The sequence below is a fragment of the Macrotis lagotis genome, chromosome 1 (assembly GCF_037893015.1).
Source record: "Macrotis lagotis isolate mMagLag1 chromosome 1, bilby.v1.9.chrom.fasta, whole genome shotgun sequence".
In the NCBI taxonomy this organism is placed as follows: Eukaryota; Metazoa; Chordata; class Mammalia; order Peramelemorphia; family Peramelidae; genus Macrotis; species Macrotis lagotis.
In genome coordinates this window covers 600950641-600974887 of record NC_133658.1, presented here as the reverse complement: position 1 = coordinate 600974887, position 24247 = coordinate 600950641, and the positions used below count along the sequence as shown (strand labels likewise).

The 24247-nt window shown below is 34.8% G+C and overlaps 1 long non-coding RNA gene across 1 annotated transcript in view; it reads right to left on the bottom strand.

The window, feature by feature from the left end:
* Positions 1 to 24247, bottom strand: part of LOC141507366 (uncharacterized) — a 479100-nt gene that overhangs the window by 209726 nt on the left and 245127 nt on the right. Inside the window, exon 3 of the long non-coding RNA XR_012474124.1 lies at positions 18869 to 18957. This is a non-coding gene — a long non-coding RNA (uncharacterized LOC141507366). The remainder of the gene's footprint in view (positions 1 to 18868; positions 18958 to 24247) is intronic.

The following is a 24247-nucleotide window of genomic DNA, read 5'->3' as shown; positions in this document are numbered from 1 at the left end:
GGACAACTATTATTTTATTTGTCTAAATAGTAATATTATTTTTATTTATGGTTATTAGTACAACTAATAATAAATATATTATTTGTCCGAAGCCATAATTCTCAAAGAATGGACCAGGGACTGTACTTTTTTATAAACCAATGCTAAAAACAAAAAAAGAAAAAACAAAATCCCTGACACCCACATTTCAAATATAAAGAAACTGAAGTCCATAAAGTTTAAATATCATTATCAGGGTCATACCATTAATCAATATCAAAGTCAAGATTTGAACCTATGTTCTCTAAAATTCTATGTCTTATTTTGGAACAGAGGTAAGCCTTCGTTTTTGAAGAACAAGTCAATAGAGAACAAGATCTGAGAGGCAAGTGCAAAAGGCTTCCAATATGACCCAGTAACAAACCTTGCTTGCAGGGGCGGCTAGGTAGCATAGTGGATAAAGCACCGGCCCTGGAGTCAGGAGTACCTGGGTTCAAATCTGGTCTCAGACACTTACCTAGGCAAGCCACTTAACCCCATTTGCCTTGCAAAAAAAAAAAAAAACCACCAAAAAACTATGCTTGCCCAAGAGTCAGAAGAACAATGTTCATAGAATGTTACCAAATCTCAATCTGTCTCCAGGTTATTGGAAGTGGGAGTGAGAGTATAACTCACAAGCCCCACCCTTCTCCTTTGCATTGCTTCAGTCATGAAAAAAGACTTCAGAGAAAAATGGTATTTAAAAGCTTAAAGTGATAGCACTCTATCATAAATAGGGCAAGAACCCTTAGATTCACAACCAACTCCTTCTTTAGAAAAGTGACACTATCTCTGAATCATTAGAGCTGACAATACATGGAAGGTAGCAGGTATGGTATTTACTTTCCATAATCAAAAGGATGGATCTGAGAAGGACTGAATATTTCCAACTCATTCTCTTATACTCTGCTGCATAGCAGGTTCTTTGGGATGGATAAATTACTTAGAACTCAACCAAGGCATTTATTTCTGCCTAACTCTTATAAACCTTCTGAAGGAGGACATATCTAATACAAGGCTCTTATTGGCAGTCTGCTAATTGTATTACCATCAGGGATTTGATATAGTCCTAGAGATTGGGAACATCTATACATCAGAACAAGGAAGCAAAACTTGAAATGAGTTTCTCTTTTCCCACATCATCCCTAAGCTTTATACTCTGCCACCCAATCAGGCAAGGAAGCATTTACCACCTGGTGGAAGCATCCTGGGACACCCTGTTGATAAGGAGACAATATGAAGGCTGCCATAATGTCTAGTACTGTGTGTTAAACTTAGAATTAATATGGAGATATTCAGAAAATTAGTACTCTTAAGGGTATTACAGAAATCTATTGATTTGTTTTTAAATTACAGCTTTCTGAGTCTAGAACAAGTATCAATTACTAGTCAATTTCCATATTCCTTTCTATGCCTCAGACATTTATGGCTGTTAAGAATCCTACCTTCAGGATTCAGAACTCATTTTTTCATGTTTTTATATTTTTACTGACCTAGGAATTTCCCTTGAAAGGTCATGTGCTTGAAAGTTCTCAACTTAAACTGGGTTTATATGATGATTACTGAGCTAAAAGTCTTCCCTGTGGTACATGCACCTGATAGTTCTCATTAAATAGCATTCCCTCCTTTTTTTTCTCCCTCCCCTCTCCCTCTCCCTCTCCTCTCTGGAACAAGGGTTCTTAGTCTGCAATTCAGGAGCTTATTTAGTTGGGGTTTTTTATTATTTTGATATCTTTATTTCAGTAAAGTTGGTTTCCTTTGTAATTCTATATATTTTTTGCATTTAAAAACATTAAGAATGGGTCCATAAGGGGCAGCTAGGTGGCACAGTGGATAGAGCACTGGCCTTGGAGTCAGGAGTACCTGAGTTCAAATTCAGCCTCAGACACTTAATAATTGCCTAGCTATGTGGCCTTGGGGAAGTCATTTAACTCCACTGCCTTGCAAAAGAAAGGAAAGAAAGAAAGAGAGAAAGAAAGAAAGAAAGAAAGAAAGGTCCATAAACTTCACCAGACTTCAAAAATTTCATGACCCAAAAAATTCAAGAACACTACTTTAGCAAAGATGTGGTTTTAATTAAGAGAGGCAGCATGGTGCAGTGGATAAAACCCTCAACTTAGAGATCAAAAGATATGTCCAAAACCTACCTCAGACATTTATTATCTGTCACTTTGGGAAAGTTATTTAATTCCTGTGAATGTCTCTGTTTCCTCATCTATAAAATGATGATGTTGCACTTAAGGTCACTTCCAGTTCTATATCCATAATCTTAATTAGTGTAGTTCTATATTCCAGGTACTCTTTATTTCTGCCATATCCTAGAAGATCCAGAAAATATTAATGCCAACTAGCTTAAAACTGGGCAAGAAGGAATCAGTACATGCCCAGTGAACGCAGAAGCAGTGTTACAAGGACAGGAGAATTGATTCTTGGTTTTGATTCTGGAGAGGAGGCTTGGAGGAAGTTGAGTCCAAAACAAAGCTCCTGAGATTAGAGGCACCATTCCCAACACTGCAGGACTAGAGCTGAACATAAGAATAAGCTGTCTTTTTTTTAATGAGCAAGTAAAAGAGGACAAAAGGCAACCATAGACAGTTACTATGGGAATAGAGAAGATGGAAAAGGAAGATACAATAGCAAAACAAAAGCCTTTCCTAATCGAAAGAGAAATATCAAATGGCTACCTGCTCAAAAGGAATTCACAGAGAAACTCAAATAAAACCTTTAAAAGTCAAATAAGAGAGACTGAGAAAAAAAAAAACTTAAAAAAAGAAAACAAGAACAATCCAAGAAAAAAGATTATGATAAGAAAGTAAAACAACTTAAAAAGGAGATCCAGAATCTTAAGGAAGAAAATTATTCTTTTAAAATTGGAATTGGACAAGGGGAAATCAGTGACACTATAAGAGACCAAGAATTAATTAAAAACAAAATATAAATAATGAAAAAAAGATGTGAAACGTCTCACAAGAAAATTAATAGATATGAAGAACAGAAACAGAATAAGAATAATTGGAACACCTAAAAACTCTGATAAAAAAAGTCTTGATTTACCATTACAAGAAAAAAGTAAAGATTATTGTACTGAAGTGGTATTACAAAAAGGGAAAGTAGAAATAGAAAAAAATCACCAAACATCACCTGAAAGGGATTTTATGAGGAAAACTGTCAGGAATATTATAGCTAAATTCCCAAACTCCCAGGTTAGGGAGAAAATATTAAGAACAATCAAAAAATCAATTCAAATATGGCAGAGTCACAATAAGGATTGCACAAAACCTAGCAGCAGCTATTTTAAAAGTGTTTGATGTTTATTTGATATCAAAGAGCAAAAGAACTGGGGTTGTGGCCAAAAATTCCATACCCAGAAAATTAATTACAATCTTGAATGAAAAAAATGAATGCTGAACCAATTATCACTTTCCAAATTTTGATGCAAAAAGACCTTAAGATAATAGAAAACTTGGCATTTAAGAACCAGGAGAAATATAAAATCAAAATCAAAAACTAATAATAACATGGTATTCAATAAGGACAAATTGTTAACTATCTATAAATGGAAATATAAATCAAATGTCTGAGATTTTTATTAGTGATTGGATAGTTAGAAGGAAAGTTTGGGGTAGAGTGAGTAGGATGGGATTCCTAAAAAAGAAAATTCCAGGTTAAAAGTATTACATCTTTTAAAAAGAAAAGCAAAATATACCTGAGAGATATCTGCAATTTTGTACACAATATTTTCTTTTCTATCCCCCATCCCTTTGGTTATATAATGCATATAAATAAATCCATTTTGTTTGATACTATGTTCAGAATAAAAATAATATTTTTTTAGTTTTCATGCAAGGCAATGGGGTTAAGTGGCTTGCCCAAGCCCACACAGCTAGGTAATTATTAAGTGTCTGAGGGCAAATTTGAACTCAAGTACTCCTGACTCTAGGGCCAGTGCTCTATCCATTATGCCACCTAGCCACCCCCAGAATAAAAATAAATTTAAAAAATTTTAAAAAGTGTAAGGGACTATTGTGTGTGGGAATACTGTGAATCTTCTTTACCTGGTACCTTTGAGCACCAGAGCATTGTTTTACAAAGTATCATGGGAGTGGGAGTGGATTAGGTACTGGAGAGGATATTTAAGCCCTTGAATTTTGATAATTAAATGGCGTACTTGGAATACATGGAGACCTTGGTGTACAAAGGCAGAACTTGTTTTCCTTAAGTCTCCCGCCCCCCCTTCAACACCCGCCTGGGGAAGATTGAGGGAGTCCAGAAAGGGACTCAACATATGACATCTGAATAGGGACTCACCAAAAAAAAAATAATATATTTCCATCCTTGATCTAAGGACACCATAACAAGTTTCCTATCCTCCTAAACAAACGTTCACTCCAATAATGGAGTTGACTCACAATCTTTCTCTCCTCTGCAACTTACTGGCAACTAAGTGATATAGTAGATAAAATGGGCTTGGAGTTAAGAAGATCTAAATTCAAATCCAAGCTCAGATAATTAATAGCTATGTGACCCAGGGTAAGTTATTTAATTCCAATTTGCTTTAATTGCAAAATTGGAATAAAAACAGGACCTTTCTCCCAAGGTATTTATAGAGTCTTAGCATAGTATCTGGCACATAGTAGGCATTCTTCCCCATCTCCAATTCCTTAATTTATTTACTTCCCATGACTTATTTATCCAACCTATCTCTCCCAAGAGACAGAAGTGGTAAAAAATCCTTGATCTTAAACATCCAAAATACAGCAATCTATGTTCTTGAACTGAAATTCCTTGACCTAATGAAAATATTCAAGCTATATGACCTTGGATAAGTTAACTCTGATCTATAATATGAAGGTTTCATCCATGGCATACAACTTACACATTTTGGCAGCAAATTTGAACTCATATTTCATGGTAAGTCTTTCCATTATAGCAAAATTACCTCTTTATATGAGATAGTTCTAACATTCTTCTGAAATATCAAAAAAAATCATGGAAAAAGAAGACTGAGAATCACTATAAATATATATTTATAAATATATGTAAATATATATTTTATATGTATATATATGTAAATGTGTGTAGATTTTTTTTCCCAGAGAACATTAGGAAGAAGTAGAATTAAGTTAAGGGAAATGTGGTATAGTATAGTACACATTAGACTAGAAGTCAGTGGATTTGTTTACTATCTGTTTACTGCTATCTACTAGTAGTAATACTAATAACTGTTTGAAACAGCTAGGTGATGCAATGGTTAGAGTGTTGGGCCTGGAATCAGGAACATCTGAGTTCAAATCCAGCCTCAGAAACTTACAATGTGACATCACTTAACCTTTGATAAAAATAAATATTAATAACCAATTGTTGTTATGGAGGGATCCAGAATTTTTTAACCTATTTCCTCATTTAGTTACGAGGTATCCTCTGAAAGACAGGATTAATAAGGAGATTGAGTTCAATCTTGAGTGGAACCCCACCCAATTGGTATAGCTTAGTTATGATTAGAGGATAAAGACCATCTTAACTAGGTTGAATTCATTCCGTAACTATTGTTCTACTCAGGAAAGACAGGGTGGAAAATAGATTCTTTCAACTAGATTGACAAGAGCAGTCTTCGTAGGGATGAATCTCTGATCAAGAAGTGGCATAATCGAAGTCATATTCACAAACACTCATTAGAATAAATCTACCTCTTATTATAATATACATTCTCTCCTTAATTTTTAACCAATCAGAGTTAATTTCTTCCTGTTGAGAACACTCACTCTTCCAAGGGTATATAAACATTCAGTGACCCCCAAGGTGAGATTTTGACTTCTGAAAGTGCCACTGACTTCATTTTACTAGCCATAATTAATAAATCAATTATTAATTATTTGGGAATTATGTCTCTCATACATTTCATTCATCACAACTCTGTTTGCTTCACCTGCTGTTGTTTCTCAACTGTAAAATATAACAGTCATAGTTCCCAGGGTTGCTGTGAGAGCAAATGAGATAGTATTTATAAAACACTTAGCATAGTATGACATGTAGTAGATGCTATCAAATGTTAGTTGTTATTACTATAACTATTATTATTACTAAACTCCTGATGAGCTCAAGTAATTTTTATAGAACAAAACAGAGGTATAATAGCAAATATCTAATAACAAGATTGAAGAAAAAATGTATGCACACATACTTAAAAGTTAATAATCTGCATTTTAAAGACTTTCTTAAGTACAGACAATCAACAAAAGAATAAATCAAGTCTTAGTTTGTGGTGATTGCTGATTGCTTAGGTGTGATCACACTAAAAATGAAACAGCTGGCTTTCAAAAAGGCAATTGGAGCTGCTCTAGCACATTCCTGTCTAAGGTGAACATAAACTTTAAATCTATGATCTTATAATCTCAAGCAAGTGATTAATTCTTCATCTGTAAAATGGGGAGAGAAATCTCTTTACTACCTATCTCCTAAGGTCATTGTGGGAAGGCATTTTAGAAATTGTAAAGCACTATATAAATGTCTCCTGCTCTAGCTGGTTGACATTACTGTGACACCCAAACTGGAAGAACTCTGCCTGGTATTTAGCATTTCTTCATGATTCTATTATTAATAATACTATGGGGTTGATTGTAAACTATTGAATATTTGGGTGAATTTACTTGATGTTAATACTCTATCCTCCTCTCCTCCCCATTCCCTATCCACAGTTCCAAGTTTTCAACCAGGTCCTAGCATTTGGTAGATTACTTATAGATTTATATATTAATGAAACCTGTGTTTATTCATGTGAATGATGTTTCCTAAAGGCTGGTGATAGTAAATATTAAAAACTTTTAACTGTATCTCTGCTACTCTTTCTCTCTTCCTCACTATCTCCCTCCCCCTCTCAACCTTGAGAACAGATTGTGCTTACTAAGCGGCTCTAACAGCAGCACTAATGGACACCATCATTAGAGAACATGAGGAATCATGGAGCATGCCAGCTGATATGTCTCAAGAGAATACACACATTTGGCTATCTCTTTTCCTTCCCTGACTTTCTTCAACATCTAAATAACCAGTGAGCCTGACATATATTAGATGAAAATCCATTCTTCTACTAAGTTGTTCACAAGTGCCTGTTAATATTGTCTTAAATTTAATCTGGCCATAATCTGCATTAGATAGTTTCAACTGGGCTCTCACTACAACAAAGCAATTCTTTCAATTCTAATTTATTCTTTTCCTTACTCACCAAAGCTACTGCTCCTACTTCTCATCTCATGCTTCCCATAGTACCTCTCCAACTCCTCAGCTGAGGACCACACCTCAACATAGAATACTGGGCCTAGAGTGAAGTCACTTAACTTTTGTCTGCTTCGGTACCCTCAAATTTTAAAATGGGGACCACTTCCTCCTAGGATTGTTTTTGTCTCAAATGAAGCACATGGAACACAGAAGACTTAATTGTCCCTTTCCCATCCTTAGGAGGAAAATTGAAATTCTTTATCATGATTCCCTTCTTTTCTTCTTATCTTATGCTTCTTTGAATTCATTCCTCACTGTTTTCTCTTTTACTCCAGTCTATGATACATTGGTCACCATTCTCTTCAACAAAGTCAACACACTTTTAGACTATATCTTGATCCCATTGCTTCCTGTCTTTTCTAAAAGATTGTCCCCACTATGTCATCTCCATTCTCTCTAATCTTCAGCATCTGATTCTCTGCTACCTACAAATATGCAAATACCTTCAAATATTACCCTATCACCCCAAAAATAACTTCACTAGACATATTACCTTCCTTAGTTTCCCATCAGACTTCTCTACAGTTGAAGCTGTGTGACCTTGGGTAAGTCACTTAACCCATTGTCCTACCAAAAAAAGTCATTTGAACTCTGCCTCCATGTCTTCTGCTGTCACTCTCTTCTAAATCCTTTCCAATATGGTTTGTAATGTGCAACTTCATATCTCAATTGATATTTTTCTCTCCAAAGTCTCCAATTATATTTTTTGTAGTAAAAATCTGAGTTCCAACCCTTCCTTAGCCATTTACTAGCTATATGATTCTGGCAAATAGTTTAACCACTCTGAACCTCATTGTCCTCAACTAAAAATGGAAATAATAAGAGTTACTTAATGGGGGCATTAGGATAATTTATTTATAAAATTGCTTATTTCATATATATGTATATACAAGTGCACATCTGTGTGCATATATACTTATAAACATCTATAAATATGTATGCATATTTAATGCTTTGCAAATCTTAAATCATTATAAATTCCATTTATTGTTTGTGTTGATGATGATGGTGATGATTCAAAAAATTATGAAATTGCTTTTTGCCACTTCCCAATTCCCCTTTCAATAGTACTTTCAATAGTACTATCTCTTCACCCTCTTGGTTCATGGACACAAAGCTACAAATTGTTTCTGGCAGCCCAGAGTTCTTCTTCCTCTTCCTCTTCTTTCCAAGAATCCTCTTCCTAAATATCATTACCAAGACTTTAGTTCATATTCTACCCTTATCCCTATAAAAAGACACTTATTGTATGTATGCATAGAGTAGTTCTCATCTTGGAAAGAGCTCATTTCTTACAAATAAATAACTGGGGTATTGAGGTACCAATACCTATTTAATATTGAGGTATCATTGAGGTATCAATCCTATTTAATGTAGTTTAATGTTTTATCTATTCCAAGACAATTGGTCTTTTAATAGGAGAAGATCCCTCTTTTCCAAGAAATGAATTTCTGAAAGTAGCAAGTAAAAAATACTTTTGAATAAAGCCCCAGCTATGGCTTTGTTCAGGCCATATGCAGTAATATCCTGCATGCTCTTATATACTCTCTTCTCCTGACTGTCTATGAAGATCTTGTGGCAGGAACTGCTATCCCTTTGGTGTTCCATTTTTTGTATGGAAATAATTTCAAGAACAAAAGAAATAGCAGGGTACAAAGTGCTTAATCATATTTATTGTTATTGAATTCCAGGCAGGGAGTACAGATTTGGTGCAGTAGGCTATAGGGAACATGACAGCTTCTGGCAGGTGACAGTTCTCTTAGCAGGCAACATCTCCACAGCAAAGAACTAATTAATTGCTCAGGGGTCCAGGAGATTCAAAGCCAGGAAAAATCTATCCTAAGGATAAAAGACTGAATACCTCGTCATATACTGTTTTATTATTTGGTCCAGATTTGTTTTGGTCATAAATGATGTTTCACATTTCCTTTGTATTTCTCAGAACACCTGGCATAGGACTAGTCACACAGCAACTACTCAAATATATCATACTCTATATATATTGCTAAATTAGTCATGGATTCCTTGTCCATTTCCAGTCTAGCTCAATGGTTAGCAAATAATTTTCATAACTGACCTCCCTACTCCAGTTCCTCTTTTATATGGTTGCCAAATTGATATCCCTAAAACATAATCTTTTTTAAATTTTTTAATTTTAAAAAATTTTTTTAAATGTACAATGGACATATACATTTCCATGTTTCAAAATTTTCCTCCATCTTCCTTCGCAACTCCCCTTCCCTAAGGAGGGAATGGTCAGGTTAGCATTTTACATACATATTTTGTTAAAAATAATTACAAATCAGTAATTTTGGGCATGAGGAATTGGGATTAAGGGAAAGGATACATAAAAGATAATTTTTATAAAGTGTTCATCAGATTCAGATGAGGTGTTATTTTTTTCCTGTGTGTTTTGTGTTGTTTTATTTTTCTTCCTCTGGTTGGGGATAATATAGACCATTACCAGTCTAATATGGTTGTCCTAGCTTTCTGGACTGTCGAGAGGAGTTGCCTCCATCAAGTTGTTAATCTCATACTGTTGTTCTCTTGTCTCTATTCCCTTCGCTCAGCATCAGACCCTTATAGAACAATAATATTCTATAGTATTCATGTACCATAACTTGTTCAGCTATTCCCAAATTGATGGGCATCCCTTCAATTTCCAGTTCTTTGCCACTACAAAAGAGCTGCTATGAATATTTTGGAACATGTAGGATTTTTCCCATTGTTTTACAATTTCTTCTGAATATAGTCATAGAATTGGAACTGCTGGGTCAAAGGGTATGAAAAGTTTTATTGCTCTTCAGGCATAGTTCCATATTGCTCTCCAGAAAGGCTGGGTCCATTCACAACTCCACCAGCAATGCATCAATGTCCCAGTCATCCCACAATCTCTCCAACTTTGATGAACTTTCCTTTTTCTCATCTGGGCTAATCTAATAGGTGTAAGATGATACCTCATTGTTGTTTTAATTTGCATTTCTCTAATCAATAGTGGTTTGGAATATTTTTGTATGATTATATGTAACTTTAATTTCTTCATTTGAAAACTATCTGTTCATATCCTTTGACCATTTATCAGTTGGGGAATGACTTGTGACCTTATACATTTGATGCAACTTTCTGTATATTTTAGAAATTAGACCTTTTATCAGTATTCCTGGTTGTGACGATGGTTTCCCAGCTTTCTGCTTTTTTTTTTCTAATTTTGGCAGCATTGATTTCTTTTTCAAGGCAATGGGGTTGCCCAAGGCCACATAGCTAGGTAATTATTAAGTGTCTGAGGTCGAATTTGAACTCAGGTACTCCTGACTCCAAGGCCAGTGCTCTATCCACTGCACCACCTAGCCACCCCAGCAGCAATGATTTTATTAGTGCAAACACTTTTTAATTTAATATAGTCAAAATCATTCATTTTGCAGTTTATTATATGCTCTAATTCTTGTTTGGTCATAAATTTATACCTTTTCCATAGATCAGATAGTTAGAATATATTTTGATCTATTTATTTATGGTACCATTCTTTATATCTAAATCTTGTACCCATTTTGATCTTATTTTGGTAGAGGGTGTGAGATGTGGAGCTGTGCCTAGATTTTGCCATGCTATTTTACAGTTTTCCAAACAATTTTTGATAAAAAGTGAGTTCTTATTCCAAAGGCTGAAGTTAATGGGTTTTTTTTTTTAATTAAAGGTAATAGTCTTTAGTCTTTGTTCAAACTCCACAATTCTTTCTCTGGATATAGATGGTATTCTTCATCATAAATACACCAAAATTGTGTCTGATTGTTGCACTGATGGAATGAGTAAGTCCATTAAGATTGATCATCATCCCCATATTGCTGCTAGGGTATACAACGTTCTTCTGGTTCTGCTCATCTTGCTCTGCATCAGATCATGCAAATCCTTCCAAAGCCAGTACAGGCAGTTCTGATAACTCCTGCTTTATTTTATAGTTTTAGATCTGGTAGAGCTAGGCCACATTCCTTTACATTTTTTCCATCAGTTCCCTTGCTATTCTTGCCCTTTTGTTGCTCCAGATAAATTTTGTTACCATTTTTCCTAGCTCAGTAAAGTAGTTATTTGGTTGTTTGATTGGTATGGCATTGAATAAGTAATTTAATTTGGGTAGAATTGTCATTTTTATTATATTAGCTGGACCTATCCAGGAGCATTTGACATTTTCCCAATTACTTAGATCTGATTTTATTTGGGTGAGGAGAGCTTTATAATTGTACGCATATAGTTTCTGGGTTTGTCTTGGGAGGTAGATTACCAATAATAATGTTGTCTACAGTTATTTTAAAATGGAATTTCTCTATCTCTCATTCTTGGGCTTTGTTGTTCATATATAGAAATGATGATGATTTATGTGTATTTATTTTAAATCCTGCTACTTTGCTGATTTGTTAATTGTTTCAAGGGTTTTTTAAGATGATTTTCTCAGGTTCTCTAAGTATACCATCATATCTCCAAAGAGTGAAAGTTTTTCTTTCTCATTTCCAATTCTGATTCCTTCAATTTCTTTCTCTTGTCTTATTGTTACTACTAGCATTTCCAATACTATATTAATAGTTACAGTGACAATGGGCATCCTTGTTTCACCCCTGAATTTATTGGAAATACTGAATTTATTCTAAATATAACATTTGTTGATGGTTTTAGATAGATACTACTTATTATTTTAAGTAATACTCCATTTATTCCTAAACTTTCTAGTGTTTTTAATAGGAATGATATTGTATTTTATCAAAGGCTTTTTCACCATCTCTAGAGATAATCATATGATTTCTGTTGGTTTTCCTATTTATATGTTTAATTATGCTGAGTGTTTTATGTTGAACCATCCCTGCCTGGTATAAATCCAACATGATCATGGTAATAACTTGCTGTAGTCTCATTGCTAAAATTTTATTTAAGATTTTTGCATCAATATTCATTAAGGAGATTGTCCCATTTTTAAATTTTTTTTTAGGTTTTTGCAAGGCAAATGGGGTTAAGTGGCTTGCCCAAGGCCACACAGCTAGGTAAGTATTAAGTGTCTGAGACCGGATTTGAACTCAGGTATTCCTGACTCCAGTGCTGGTGCTCTAACCATTGTGCACCTAGCCACCCCCGGGAGATTGTTCTATAATTTTCTTTGTTTTTGGTTCTTCCTGGTTGACCATGTTGGTGTCATAAAAAAAGTTTTGCAGAACTCCTTCCTCTCCTATCTTCTGAAATAGTTTATGTAGAATAGGAATTAATTGTTTCTTAAATATTTGGTAGAATTCACTTGTAAATCCATTTGGACCTGGAGACTTTTTGTTATTGATGGCTATTTGTTTATTGATGGTTCCTTCAATTTCCTTTTTCTTATATGAAGTTATTTAAGTAATTTATTTCCTCTTCTGTTATTCTGGGCAGTTTGTGTTTTTGTAAATATTCATCTATTTCACTCAAGCTGTCCAATTTATTAGCATATAATTCAGCTAAGTAGCTCTGAATTATTTCTTTAATTTCCTCCTCATTGGTGGTTAGTTCACCCTTTTCATCTTTGATACTAGTAATTTGGTTATATTCTTTCTTTTTATAAAATCAGATTAAACAGTCTGTATTTATTATTAAATGTCTGTTTTATTGACTTTTTCATAAAATGAACTTAGTTTTATTTCTGAGATCAATGGTTTTCTTGCTTTCCATTTTATTAATTTCTTCCTTGATTTTCAGAATTTCTAATTTGCTATTTAATTGGGGTTGTTTAATTTGTTCTTTTTCTAACTTTTTTTTTAGTTGCACACCCAATTCATTGATTTCTCCCTTTTCTATTTTATTCATATAGGCATTTAGAGATATAAAGTTTCCACTCAAAACTGCCTTGGCTGCATCCCATAAATTTTGGTATGATGTCTCATCATTATCATTTTCTTGGATATAATTATAATTTCTATTACTTGCTACTTGATCCACCCATTATTTAAGGTAGTTATTTAATTTCCAATAAATTCTTGATTTATCTTTCCCTGACCCTTTATTGCATGTAATTTTTACTGCATCATGGTCTGAGAAGAGTATATTGATTATTTTTGCCTTTCTGCATTTGATTTTAAGATTTCTGTGCCCTAGTACATGGTCAATTTTTGGTGAAGGTGCCATGTACTGATGAGAAAAAAAATATATTCTTTTCTCCAGAGGTCTATCATATCTAACCTTTCTAGGATTTCATTCATCTTCTTAACTTCTGTCTTGTTTTTTTTAGATTTATCTAGAGATGAAGATTGAGGTCTCCCATTATTAAAGTTTTGCTGTCTATGTCTTCTTCTAATTCACTCAGCTTTTCCTCTAGGAATCTGGATGCTATACAACTAGGTGTATGCATGTTTAGTAATGATATAACTTCATTACCTATGGTGCCTTTTAAGATGTGGTTTCCTTCCTTATCCCTTTTAATGAGATTGATTTTTGTTTTTACTTTGTCTGTGATTGGGATTGCTACCCCAGATTTTTTTTTAATTCTGCTGAGGCATAATATATTTTGCTCCAACCTTTTACCTTCACTCTGTGTGTATCTCTCTGCTTCAAATATGTTCCTTGTAAACAGCATATTATAGGATTCTTGTTTTTAATCCATTCTTTCATCTGCTTCTGTTTTATGGAATAGTTCATCCCATTCCCCTTTAGTTAAGATTACCAATTCTGTATTTCCCTTCATGTTATCTTTCTCCATTATTATCTCTTTACTTTTCTCTTATTCCTCCTCATCAAAATTTTACTACCTTTCCCCTTTAGCTTTACTTTTAGAAATTTAACTTTCTAAAAGTTTATTTTCACTTATACCTTCCCTTCCCTTTTATCAGTCCCTTCTACCTTATCTTTCCTATTCCCAGTCCCCCCCTTCCCTGTAGATTAAGTTAGATTTTTAAACCCAAGTGGGAATGTATTTTATTCCCTCACTGAGCTGAATCTATTGAATAGAATTTCCTCAGAATTCACATTCTCCCTTCTTTCCCTCTAAAATTATAAATCTTTGTGCCTCTTCCCTTGGTTCTCTAATATTATTAATCAGGTATCATCAATCACAGTTTAATTATTTGATTGCTTGATAAGCTCCTATTGTTATCGGGATATCATCACAGATTGTTTACTTGATTGCTTAATAAGCAGCATTGACTCAAATTGCATCAAATTATAATTATAATCATTTTTTACCTTACCCCCTTTTCAAGTATCTTTCAAGTACACACAATCCTCCTTACAAGCCAAAGTATCATTCAAAGCCATTTCATTTCTTGAACTATTTGTGCCCTCCCCCAGGCCTATTTTGTTTCACACTTTACCACCGCCCCATCCCCACCCAGGGCAGTTAAAGATCTCTAAGTACTGGGAGGCTCTGGAGGTCTCACCTGAGAACCTTACAAATGATTGTAAGTAGCAGAGACACTGTCTCAGGTCCTCACAATTTATGATGCTCTCATTAGACAAGGTGATTAGCACCTTGTGGTTAAAGTGAGTCAAAGTATAATGAAACACTTAAATTAAAGTTAATACTTTAATACTGCTTTTTTTTCAGGGCTTTTTATTTCAAACATAGTGATGTGATTTTGGACCTCTTCAATTAAGAGACAAGATCCAATTATCCCCATATCCTTTAGGTTCATTCTCTTCAATTATATTCTACCCTCTAATTTTCCTTAGAAAAGTAAAGTTCTAAAGAAGTAGAATTGTTATACCTTCCCTATTAGGGTCCAACATTTGTTTAAAAAATTGTTTTTCCCCAGTGATAAGCATGGTGCCTAGAACATAGTAATGTTTGTTGAATTCTCAGTCTCATATATAGGGAATTTGATAACTCATCAAGTTTAGTTGAAAGAACATGCAAGTAGGAGTCAAGACCTGGGTTGTATTTCTGAGGAGCTACCAAGTAATTGTTTCTTCTTGGACAAGTTGTTTAACCTGACCTTTAGTTTCTTGATTTATAAAATAAGGAGATTGGATTAGTTGGTTTCTATAATCTCATACAGTTTTATAATTCGTTTACTCTGTTTCCTATGGTAACCACTGGAACTTACCAATATTTAAGGATCTCATGATTTAAAGTCATGTGTTTCTCTGTGGACAAGCTGCCTTAGACTTTCTTTTAAAGTAACACCAAGAATTATCTACCAAAGGTCAAACTCTGGAACTTTATTCCCACATGCCTCTTGGATCACAGCTGTCCCTGGGAATAGCTAAACTACTTTTATAGAAAATAAATTTGTAAGTACATATTTTACATTTTACCTTCACATTATATCCAAAAGAAAGACATCCAAGAATATTACTACCTCTCAGCTCTATGTCATCTAGAATATTCCTACCTTCCCCGCCAACACCTGGAAAAATACTCAAAGTTCATCTCCATGAAGCTTTCACTAGCCAGTGATCTCTTTTTTGTTTGAGAATGCATTGTCTCTACAATTTGGGTACCTAAGTCATTTTGTGCTAAGATAAGAATGGAAAATGATTTGAGTGGAAGCTAGACAAATAGTAAGTGTTAAATATATTCAAATGAATGTGAATCAGAAGATTAAGAAATAAATGAGTTACTTCAGAGAAAGATGAATCAGAATCCTTCAATTTATAATCCATAAATTAGTATCCAAGTACTTTTCCTCTTTTCAAAACCAACCCTGAGAAGTTGCTGGGTGATCTCATCAAATTGCATTTAATCAAGTACCACTCATTTGGAATCTGTAGTTCCCCAGACATAGACTAATATGGAGTCATATCCAGAAGGTTCCAAATTATGCATTACCTTTGACCCAGCTATACCACTAGGACTATAACTCAAAGAAATAAGAGAGAAAGGATCTATATGTATAACAATTAGTAGTTCTTACTTCAGCAATCAAAACCTGGAAATTAAAGTGGTATCATCATACTGGAAAATGGCTAAAGATATAATGGCATATGGATGCATTATTTATTATGCCACAGGAGATGATGAAGTAAACAATTAATTTCAGAGGAAACAAAATTTTTAATTAACTGATGCAAAGTGAAATAAGCAAAAGTAGGAGAAAAGTTCACCACAGAGATGAATTTATACAATAACATTAAAAAGAAAAACAACTTTAACAATTTCAGAATGTTGATCAACTCAATGATAAGCCAAGAATCAAAAACAATGAAGAAATGTACCATTTATATCCTGACAGAGAGGTGATGAATCTATGATGAAGTAAAATATATTGATTTCAGGCATGGCTAAAGTAGGGGCTTGGTTTTGCTTATTTAAAAAAAACTTACTAATTTAAAAATAAACTAAATCTAGGTCATCTAAAAGCAAAAGATATCAATCCAAATTTATTTTAAAATTTAATTTTTTTAATACATGTTTACTAGTTTACCTCTTTATTAGTTCCAACTAAGAGGTTTGCCTCTCAAAGTGACAGTCCAAACAAGATCACAACCTACCTGAAGAATGTAAACACTTTAAGGGGCGGCTAGGTGGTGCAGTGGATAGAGCACCAGCCCTGGAGTCAGGAGTACCTGAGTTCAAATACGATCTGACACTTAATAATTACCTAGCTGTGTGGCCTTGGGAAAGCCACTTAACCCCATTTGCCTTGCAAAAACCTAAAAAAAAGGTAAACACTTTGAAAGCAAGAACTATATATTCTCCTAAATAGCACTGAAGCCAGTGCTGGACATATAGGGAGGTGTTAACAAATACTCGTTATTCTATATGCCTATATACTATAGGTAATAGTTTCTAACCTCAAAAAGTTTAAAGACAGGGATTCTTCTTTTCCTTTTTTTTTTGTTTCTAAGAGTGATATTATCACAGAGCAATTTTAGACAACCATGGCACTAGAGTTTTAAATCCCTAGGACACCCAGAAAACTTTGTCCCTATATTCAACCTTAGCTTAATTGTACAGCATTAATAAGTTCAAGGTTTCTCCAGAAGACACAGTTAGTAGGCGCATAAATTTATCCCAAGGATACAAAGGGCAATTCAGGTATTCAACAATTCCCTCAGAGATGGTAGAAGAAACCCTGGTCATCAACCCTCTTAACACAATCTCTAAGGGAGAGCTATTCCTGTTCTCAGGGGTATAATAGGTCCTGGACAGCCTGGATGAAGGGGAGACCACTAGTGGAACATGTCTCTCATGTCCCAAGTGACTCATATTTCTCTAGTGCTAAGGAATTATACCCCTCAGGAGGTTTGAATTAAAAGATACCAGTAGTAGCCTCATGACCTGACTAGGAGATTTATTGCTATCATATTTCCCATGAAATTCTTGTGCAAGGCACCTCAGAGGGATACAAGTACTAGGGAAAACTTAAGACAGAATATCACAGGATCTTAAATCTACCACAAAGGTTCTTGACCCTTTTCTATATCATGGAACTCTTGGTAAGAACCTATAAATACCTTTTAAGGATAATGTTTTAAATGTATAATATAAAATAAAATACATAAAGTATAAAAGGAAACCAATCTAACTGAAATACTGCCATCAATTTTTTTAAAAGCAATCATTTAATAGAGAAGTAAAAGGGACCTGAGAGGCAATCTAATCCAATATCCTCATTATGTGAGTGAATTGAGGACTAGAGAGATTAAGTGACTTGCCCAACATTATAAAAGTACTAAATCAAAGGTATAGTCTGAACCTATCATCCTTGATTGCTGCAGAAGCCCAGAACAAACAGTATTTGCCTACTACACTGGTATAAGGACTAGCATGTTGTCTTCTATATCCCCTATTAATTAAGACTTGACTGGGTTGGACTAAAGATTTGCTTGACTTGATACTTCTTCAGTCTTTTCATCTGGACCTGCTTTACCTGTTCTTTGACCAAGTATTTCTTTGTTCAAGAAAGAGTTAAGGAATCCTAGCTTATCAGTCCTTCTGATTTACATAGAATCATAGGATCCAGGACTGCATTCACTGAGTCCAATACTTTCATTTTACAGATAAGGTATTTGAGTTCAACTTGATAAAAATTACTTGCCCAAATTCACACCCGGGAGTGGGGGTGGGGGAGAGAGATTTAGATCCAAGTCACCTGACACCAAATGCAATAAAAAATTTCTTCTTATCCCACTCTGATCTTTTACCTTGCTTCCAGTAATGACACTTCTGACATTTTGTCTTATTATCATATCTCTCCTTACATACCATTTCCGGTGGTGATTTCACAGTTTTGATTTCTGATCTCTTGGTTCTTCTAAGAATAGAGTCCTATCTTATTCTCCCCTATCCAGTCCTCTCTAGAGACTAGAATTTTCCCTGAATTTCAGTATCCATACCTGGTTCCCTGTCACCTCCAAACCTCTTCATTTTTTACCCTCTATCTTTTGACAAACTCCAACATATCATGTTCTTTTTTCTTACTGGAACATTGAACTATTGTCTTCTGTGAATGCTAACTGCCCTCTTTCCTACTTTTATAAATTTCAGGAAACAATGTGGAAAGAGTGATGAATGAGTCAGAGGACCCCAGTTCACATTCCAACTTCTCTGGATTTCAGTTTCTTGGCTCTCAAATTAAGATAAAGGAGTCCTTGAAGTTTACTTCTAGCTCTAAAACTTTATTCTTACCACCTGTTGCTGGTATCTTCTCCAACTTTCCTCAGTTCCCCAGGGTCCTAGTCATCTTCAGTATGACCAATTCCATCACCAACTGAGCCCTGATTATGAAAAAGACTGCCATCAGTTTCCTTCACTGTTAAATGAGAGGATTGGACTAAATTATCCCCAAATTTCCTTCAAATTCTAAATCTTTTCATTTCAAGACACTAGATTAATGTGGAATTTTTAATATTGAAGGATATTTTTCCCATCATCACTTTTTGAGTTCTCCAGAGAAAATGAATTAGATACTATTATTAAGAAGTTTTTGTGATGAGGTTGACTACTCTACCTCTTCTGGGAAGTTTCCCTTAATAGAAAGACTGGTGGTAACTCTTTTATTCTCCAGGCTGCTCAGTGCACTTTGTCCTCTGTTTATACTTTGTATAAACACAACGTATCTCTAGCTTATGGATTTGTCTGCCTTGGCTGCCTCTGTCCAAATCATTATTGTCTGCATTAGAGGTCAGCCACGGAGTGTATTCCACAAAAGGAGTTTGTCCAGTACCTAGGACAGCGCCAGCCTTACAGCAGTTACTAATGATTGAACTGCTGCTGATGATTATAATGATGATGATCTCCCCCTTCTGTGACCTACTATCGCAATTACAGTCTCACCACACTATCTAGCACTGAATTATATACTGTCTGCTCTTGTTCTCTTGTCTACCAATCATCTTGGCACTTAATCATAGGCCTTCTTGTACTGCTGCTTAACTGTTTCCTGTACATTGGTCTTGTCTCCCCAAGGAAATCATAAACAGATTTGAAAACAGAGATTGTGTCTTCTTCTGTTCTGCTTCTTACAACAACTAGAACAGCACTGGTCAGGCAATAGTTGTTCAAAAATAATTTGTTCTATTGGATCAACTTATTTACAGAATTCTGTATATAGGGACAAAAGATCTGGGTTTGAGTCCCAGCCTACCATTTAGCTATGTGATATAAATATTGCTTCTTCCAAGTTATTTGCTTGCTGCTTCTGAGCCTCAGTTTCTTTACCTATAAAAGAGAGTTTGCAGGAGTAATCCTGCCTACCTCACAGGATTTTTGTGAAGAGTAAATTAAAGGATATCTGTGAAAATGCTTTGGAAAAATGAAAAGTTTGGCTTTCACTCCCCTTCCAGTCCTTCCCTCAGTGCCTAGGGCCTTCTCACCCTGAAATAGTCTGCTATCCCTGAAAACTGCTCACCATGAAATAAACCACTGTAAGTCCTGATTCTCTTCTTTCATTGGTGATTTTCTTCTGGAGTTCCCAGCTTGAAAAGAATCCCATACCTGCCCTCATACCTTTCCTGGCCCTGTTCCTGCCCTTGTGAACTTCAAAAATCATGTCTGATCTGCTATTTCCTCCTGGAGTATCTCACCACTCCTCTTACCTTCTCACAATAAATTATCCTTCCACAAAACCCTCCCATCCCTGTTCCTAAATTTATGGACTTCAAAATCATGCCCCTGTACTTTTGTCTCCCCTGTCCCCTGTTTGTCTATTCCTTTTTCGTGTATTCTCTTCTCCCATTAGGATGTGTATTTTTTGAAGGCAATGATTGCCTTTACTTATTTCCCAGAGTTTTGGGCAATGACTGGCATATAGAAAGTGCCTTTAAATGTTTCTTTCAATCCCTCCTCATTCCATTATGCTACTATAGACTGATATTTTAATGTGCATGTAGCATGCATTTTCTGATAACAAAGGGCCTATGTTATAGATTTCTCTTTTGTCCCAGGGCACCTCGCACAATAGTGACTCGGTAAGATGTGATGATTAAAAATTTAGATATTGGTTGCTTCTTTGAAAAAGAAAGAGCTTGTTATTTTTTGGTATTTCTCCAATCTAGAATTGTGGAATTTTGATATCTTCTTCCAAAAGAATGAAAGGTCATATAGATTTGTTTCATATACATCCTGCCTGTTTGAAATAAGTTGTATCTAACTCATTTCAGGGTCAGAAGTTATCCATCATTGCTTCTACATGAGAAGCAGTGACAAGAGATCTTCTTTGCTATGCAGAACAAACAAGAAACTCTGGGACTGGACCTCTCTGCTTTTTAAAATCATTCCCAAATGGCAAAGAAACCTTTGGAGATTTAGGTAGAGTATAACAATAGGGCCTAGTTAATTATTGATGAGCCAAGCACAGAACAGCATGACTCCTGCCTGCCTCCCACCCCACACAGCCCTGCCAGCCTTGGCCAGCCTGGGGAAAGCAGCCTGATGTTATTAATAAAGACGCATCTTAGACCCTCCAGGAGCTGCTCTAGCAGAGTTTAAAGCTCCAGAGCATATTGTACAATTTGCTAAGAGAAATTCTGTTTTCCCTAGAAAATCAGATTATCATTTTTTTCTTCCTGCTTCTCCTTTTTTTCTTCTTCCTTCTGCCCTGAATCCCCTTCTAGACCAGTGAAGATGCTTCCTATTTATCATTTTTCTCATAGATACATTTTTGAAGGATATTTTTCTTTAGTATAAAAATTATTTGAACTGCCTAAATCTATGTCCTTCACATCCAAGTAAAATTGATATCGTTTTCCCTCTCCTTTAAACTACTATATTACTGAAAATCTGAATAATTAGGATTTTGCTTATATTAAATGTTGTTTTGTAGGTTTTGCTAATCCTTTTGCATCTCTCAATTAGTCTGTAACTCCTTCAAATCAAGGAATATGCTTTATATTTCTTTTGTTTCCCCACAGCAATGAGTAGCCACTAAAGGTATGCAAATTGAATGACTTGAGAAGTTAGAGGACAGGGTGACTTGGGATGGAATGGTTTGGGATGGTTCTGAAGCCACTGGTAGTCCATGATTGTAAGTGAAATAAAAATAGCCTAAGAAGTATTTTTTCAAATATTTTTCCTAATTACACATAAAAACAATTTTTAACATTCATTTTTTGCATTCCAAACTCTCTCTCACTCCCTTCTTCTCCTCAGTGAGAAGGCAATCAATTTAATATACATGAGCATTCATGCAAAACATATTTCCATGAGTCATTTAATGGGTATCTTTTAATTTTAGTCCATCCCCCCAAAAAGATAGTGCAAGCTAAAAGTTTAAAAGTATCTAAATACATGCATTGATCAATGAGAGTTTATAACAAGATTTTTAAAAAATTACCTCCCTCTTATTTGACTTTTTAATCATTTATAATGTAATACTCAGTGAATCTGTTATTTGATCATTATGTATAATATTTCTTTCAATGACACATACGTGCCTAGCTCATGTGACTCTTCTCATTTCTTTTCATAAAACTGCCACAGGAGTGGCAGTTAGATGGCACAGTGGAAAGATCACCAGCCCTGGAGTCAGGAGGAACTGAGTTCAAATGTGACCTCAGATACTTAATAATTACCTAGCTGTGTGATCTTGGGCAAATCATTTAACCCCACTGCCTTGCAAAAATAATCAGCCCCCCCAAAAAATACTACAGGAGTTCCACTAAACAGTTTAGAGGGTCTCCTTGAATTCTCTTGACAATACATGGAGACTACTGGGGTCTATAAGCTATCCATTGGTAATCTCTCATCCCTTTTACATGACCAGTCCATCTTTCATCTTATACATTCCTCCCATAATATCCTTTATATCTATGATTTCAAACTCAAAAAGAAATTCAACCATACATAAAGATTCCTGTGAGCTACATATGATTTAGAAAATTACAAATTAATATTATCTATGTTCTAGCTTATCTTTAATGTTTTGTTAAATATTTCCCAATTACATTTTAACCTGGTTTCTATCACACTCAGAAATGCTTCAGGTCATGTAGTTGACATTTCTACTTTATCCAACTCTTCCTGCTTGTGATGTTCTTCAACCAGCTCAAGCTTATCAGGTATCTCTATGTTGTCCTTAGTTTTTCACAAGCTGTAGCCCTGATACTGCCTAAATATGTGAAATAATCAAATAGAAAAAAATTCAAGAGAAATTTCTGCATATCAATCAGTGTGGGATGAAGTTCATTTGTTAAATAAACATTACTGAAAACAAGCACAAAAGACCTTGTTTAAGAAAAAGGAGTAAGCCCTATTCTAGCTGACTAGCCACTAAAAACAAACAAACGAAAAAAAACCAGGCAGGATTATGAATGTATGTAGATGTGAGTTGTTTTGTTATTGTTTTTCAGTCATGTTCATGATTTCATTTGGTGTTTTCTTGGCAAAGCTATTAAAGTGCTTTGTTATTTCCTTCTCCAGTCCATTTCACAGAGGAGGAAAATGAGATAAACAAGGTTAATTGACTTGCCCAGAGTCATACAATTAGGAAATGTCTGAGACCAGATTTGAACTCAGGAAGATGTCTTCCTGATTCCAGGTCTGATCCTATAACACCTACTGCCCAAAGAGCTGTTGATACATACTCCTTAATTACACATTAATTAAATATTTCATATATTTACATATATAGTTTGAGATTAATGTTTAAGAAAATCATGCTGGCCCCCTTGAAAACATTTTGTCTAAACTCTGCCTGATATGGAATTCTTGGTTGGAAGAAGCAACTGAGCAGGTACCTAGGGAGGTGTGGTAATAATATCTTGCTTCTTAGATCTTTGACCATAAACTCAATCTCTACTTATCAACAGATAAAAATCAAAGGGAGTTTGCTTCTGAGAAATAACAAGAAGGGTAGACTGGAGAAAAAGAAAGATGATGATAATGATGATGATGATGATGATGATGATGATGATTTGATTATGACATAGCATGATATAACATTTATATAGAAGTTTAAGATTTTCTTTGTTATTATCTCATTTGCTCCTCACATCAATCCTGTAATATTCCCAATTTACAGATGAAGAAACTTAACCTGAGAGAAGATGTGCCCAGAGTCACACAACTAATGTGCAAGGCAAAATTTGAATGAAGTCTTCTTGATGCTAAGCACAGCATGCTCCCCTCTTTGGCTAGGATATAGTGAAGACAAAAATATCTTTAATAGATAAAGATTACTCCATTTCCACTCAAGATAACTTTTTGCATTATATCTTTAAAACCAAGGATGAATTTGCCATCTTTCCTAATCCCCCCCCAATTGCTTATGCCTCCTCCTCCAGTAAATCACCTTGAATCTATTCTATATACCTATGTATATATATGCATATATTGTATGTAGATAAAGGCATATACACACATATATTTACATATAAATATACACATTTGTACATATGCATATAAACATGCATATATACATATAGTGTGTATGTCTGTGTCTATGTCTGCCTATACCTATATCTATCTTTGTCTATGTCTATATCTATATCTGTCTATGCCTGACTTTGTATATAAAATTTCTCCCCTGACTAGACTGGAAGATCCTCAGAGACAGGGACTATTTCACAT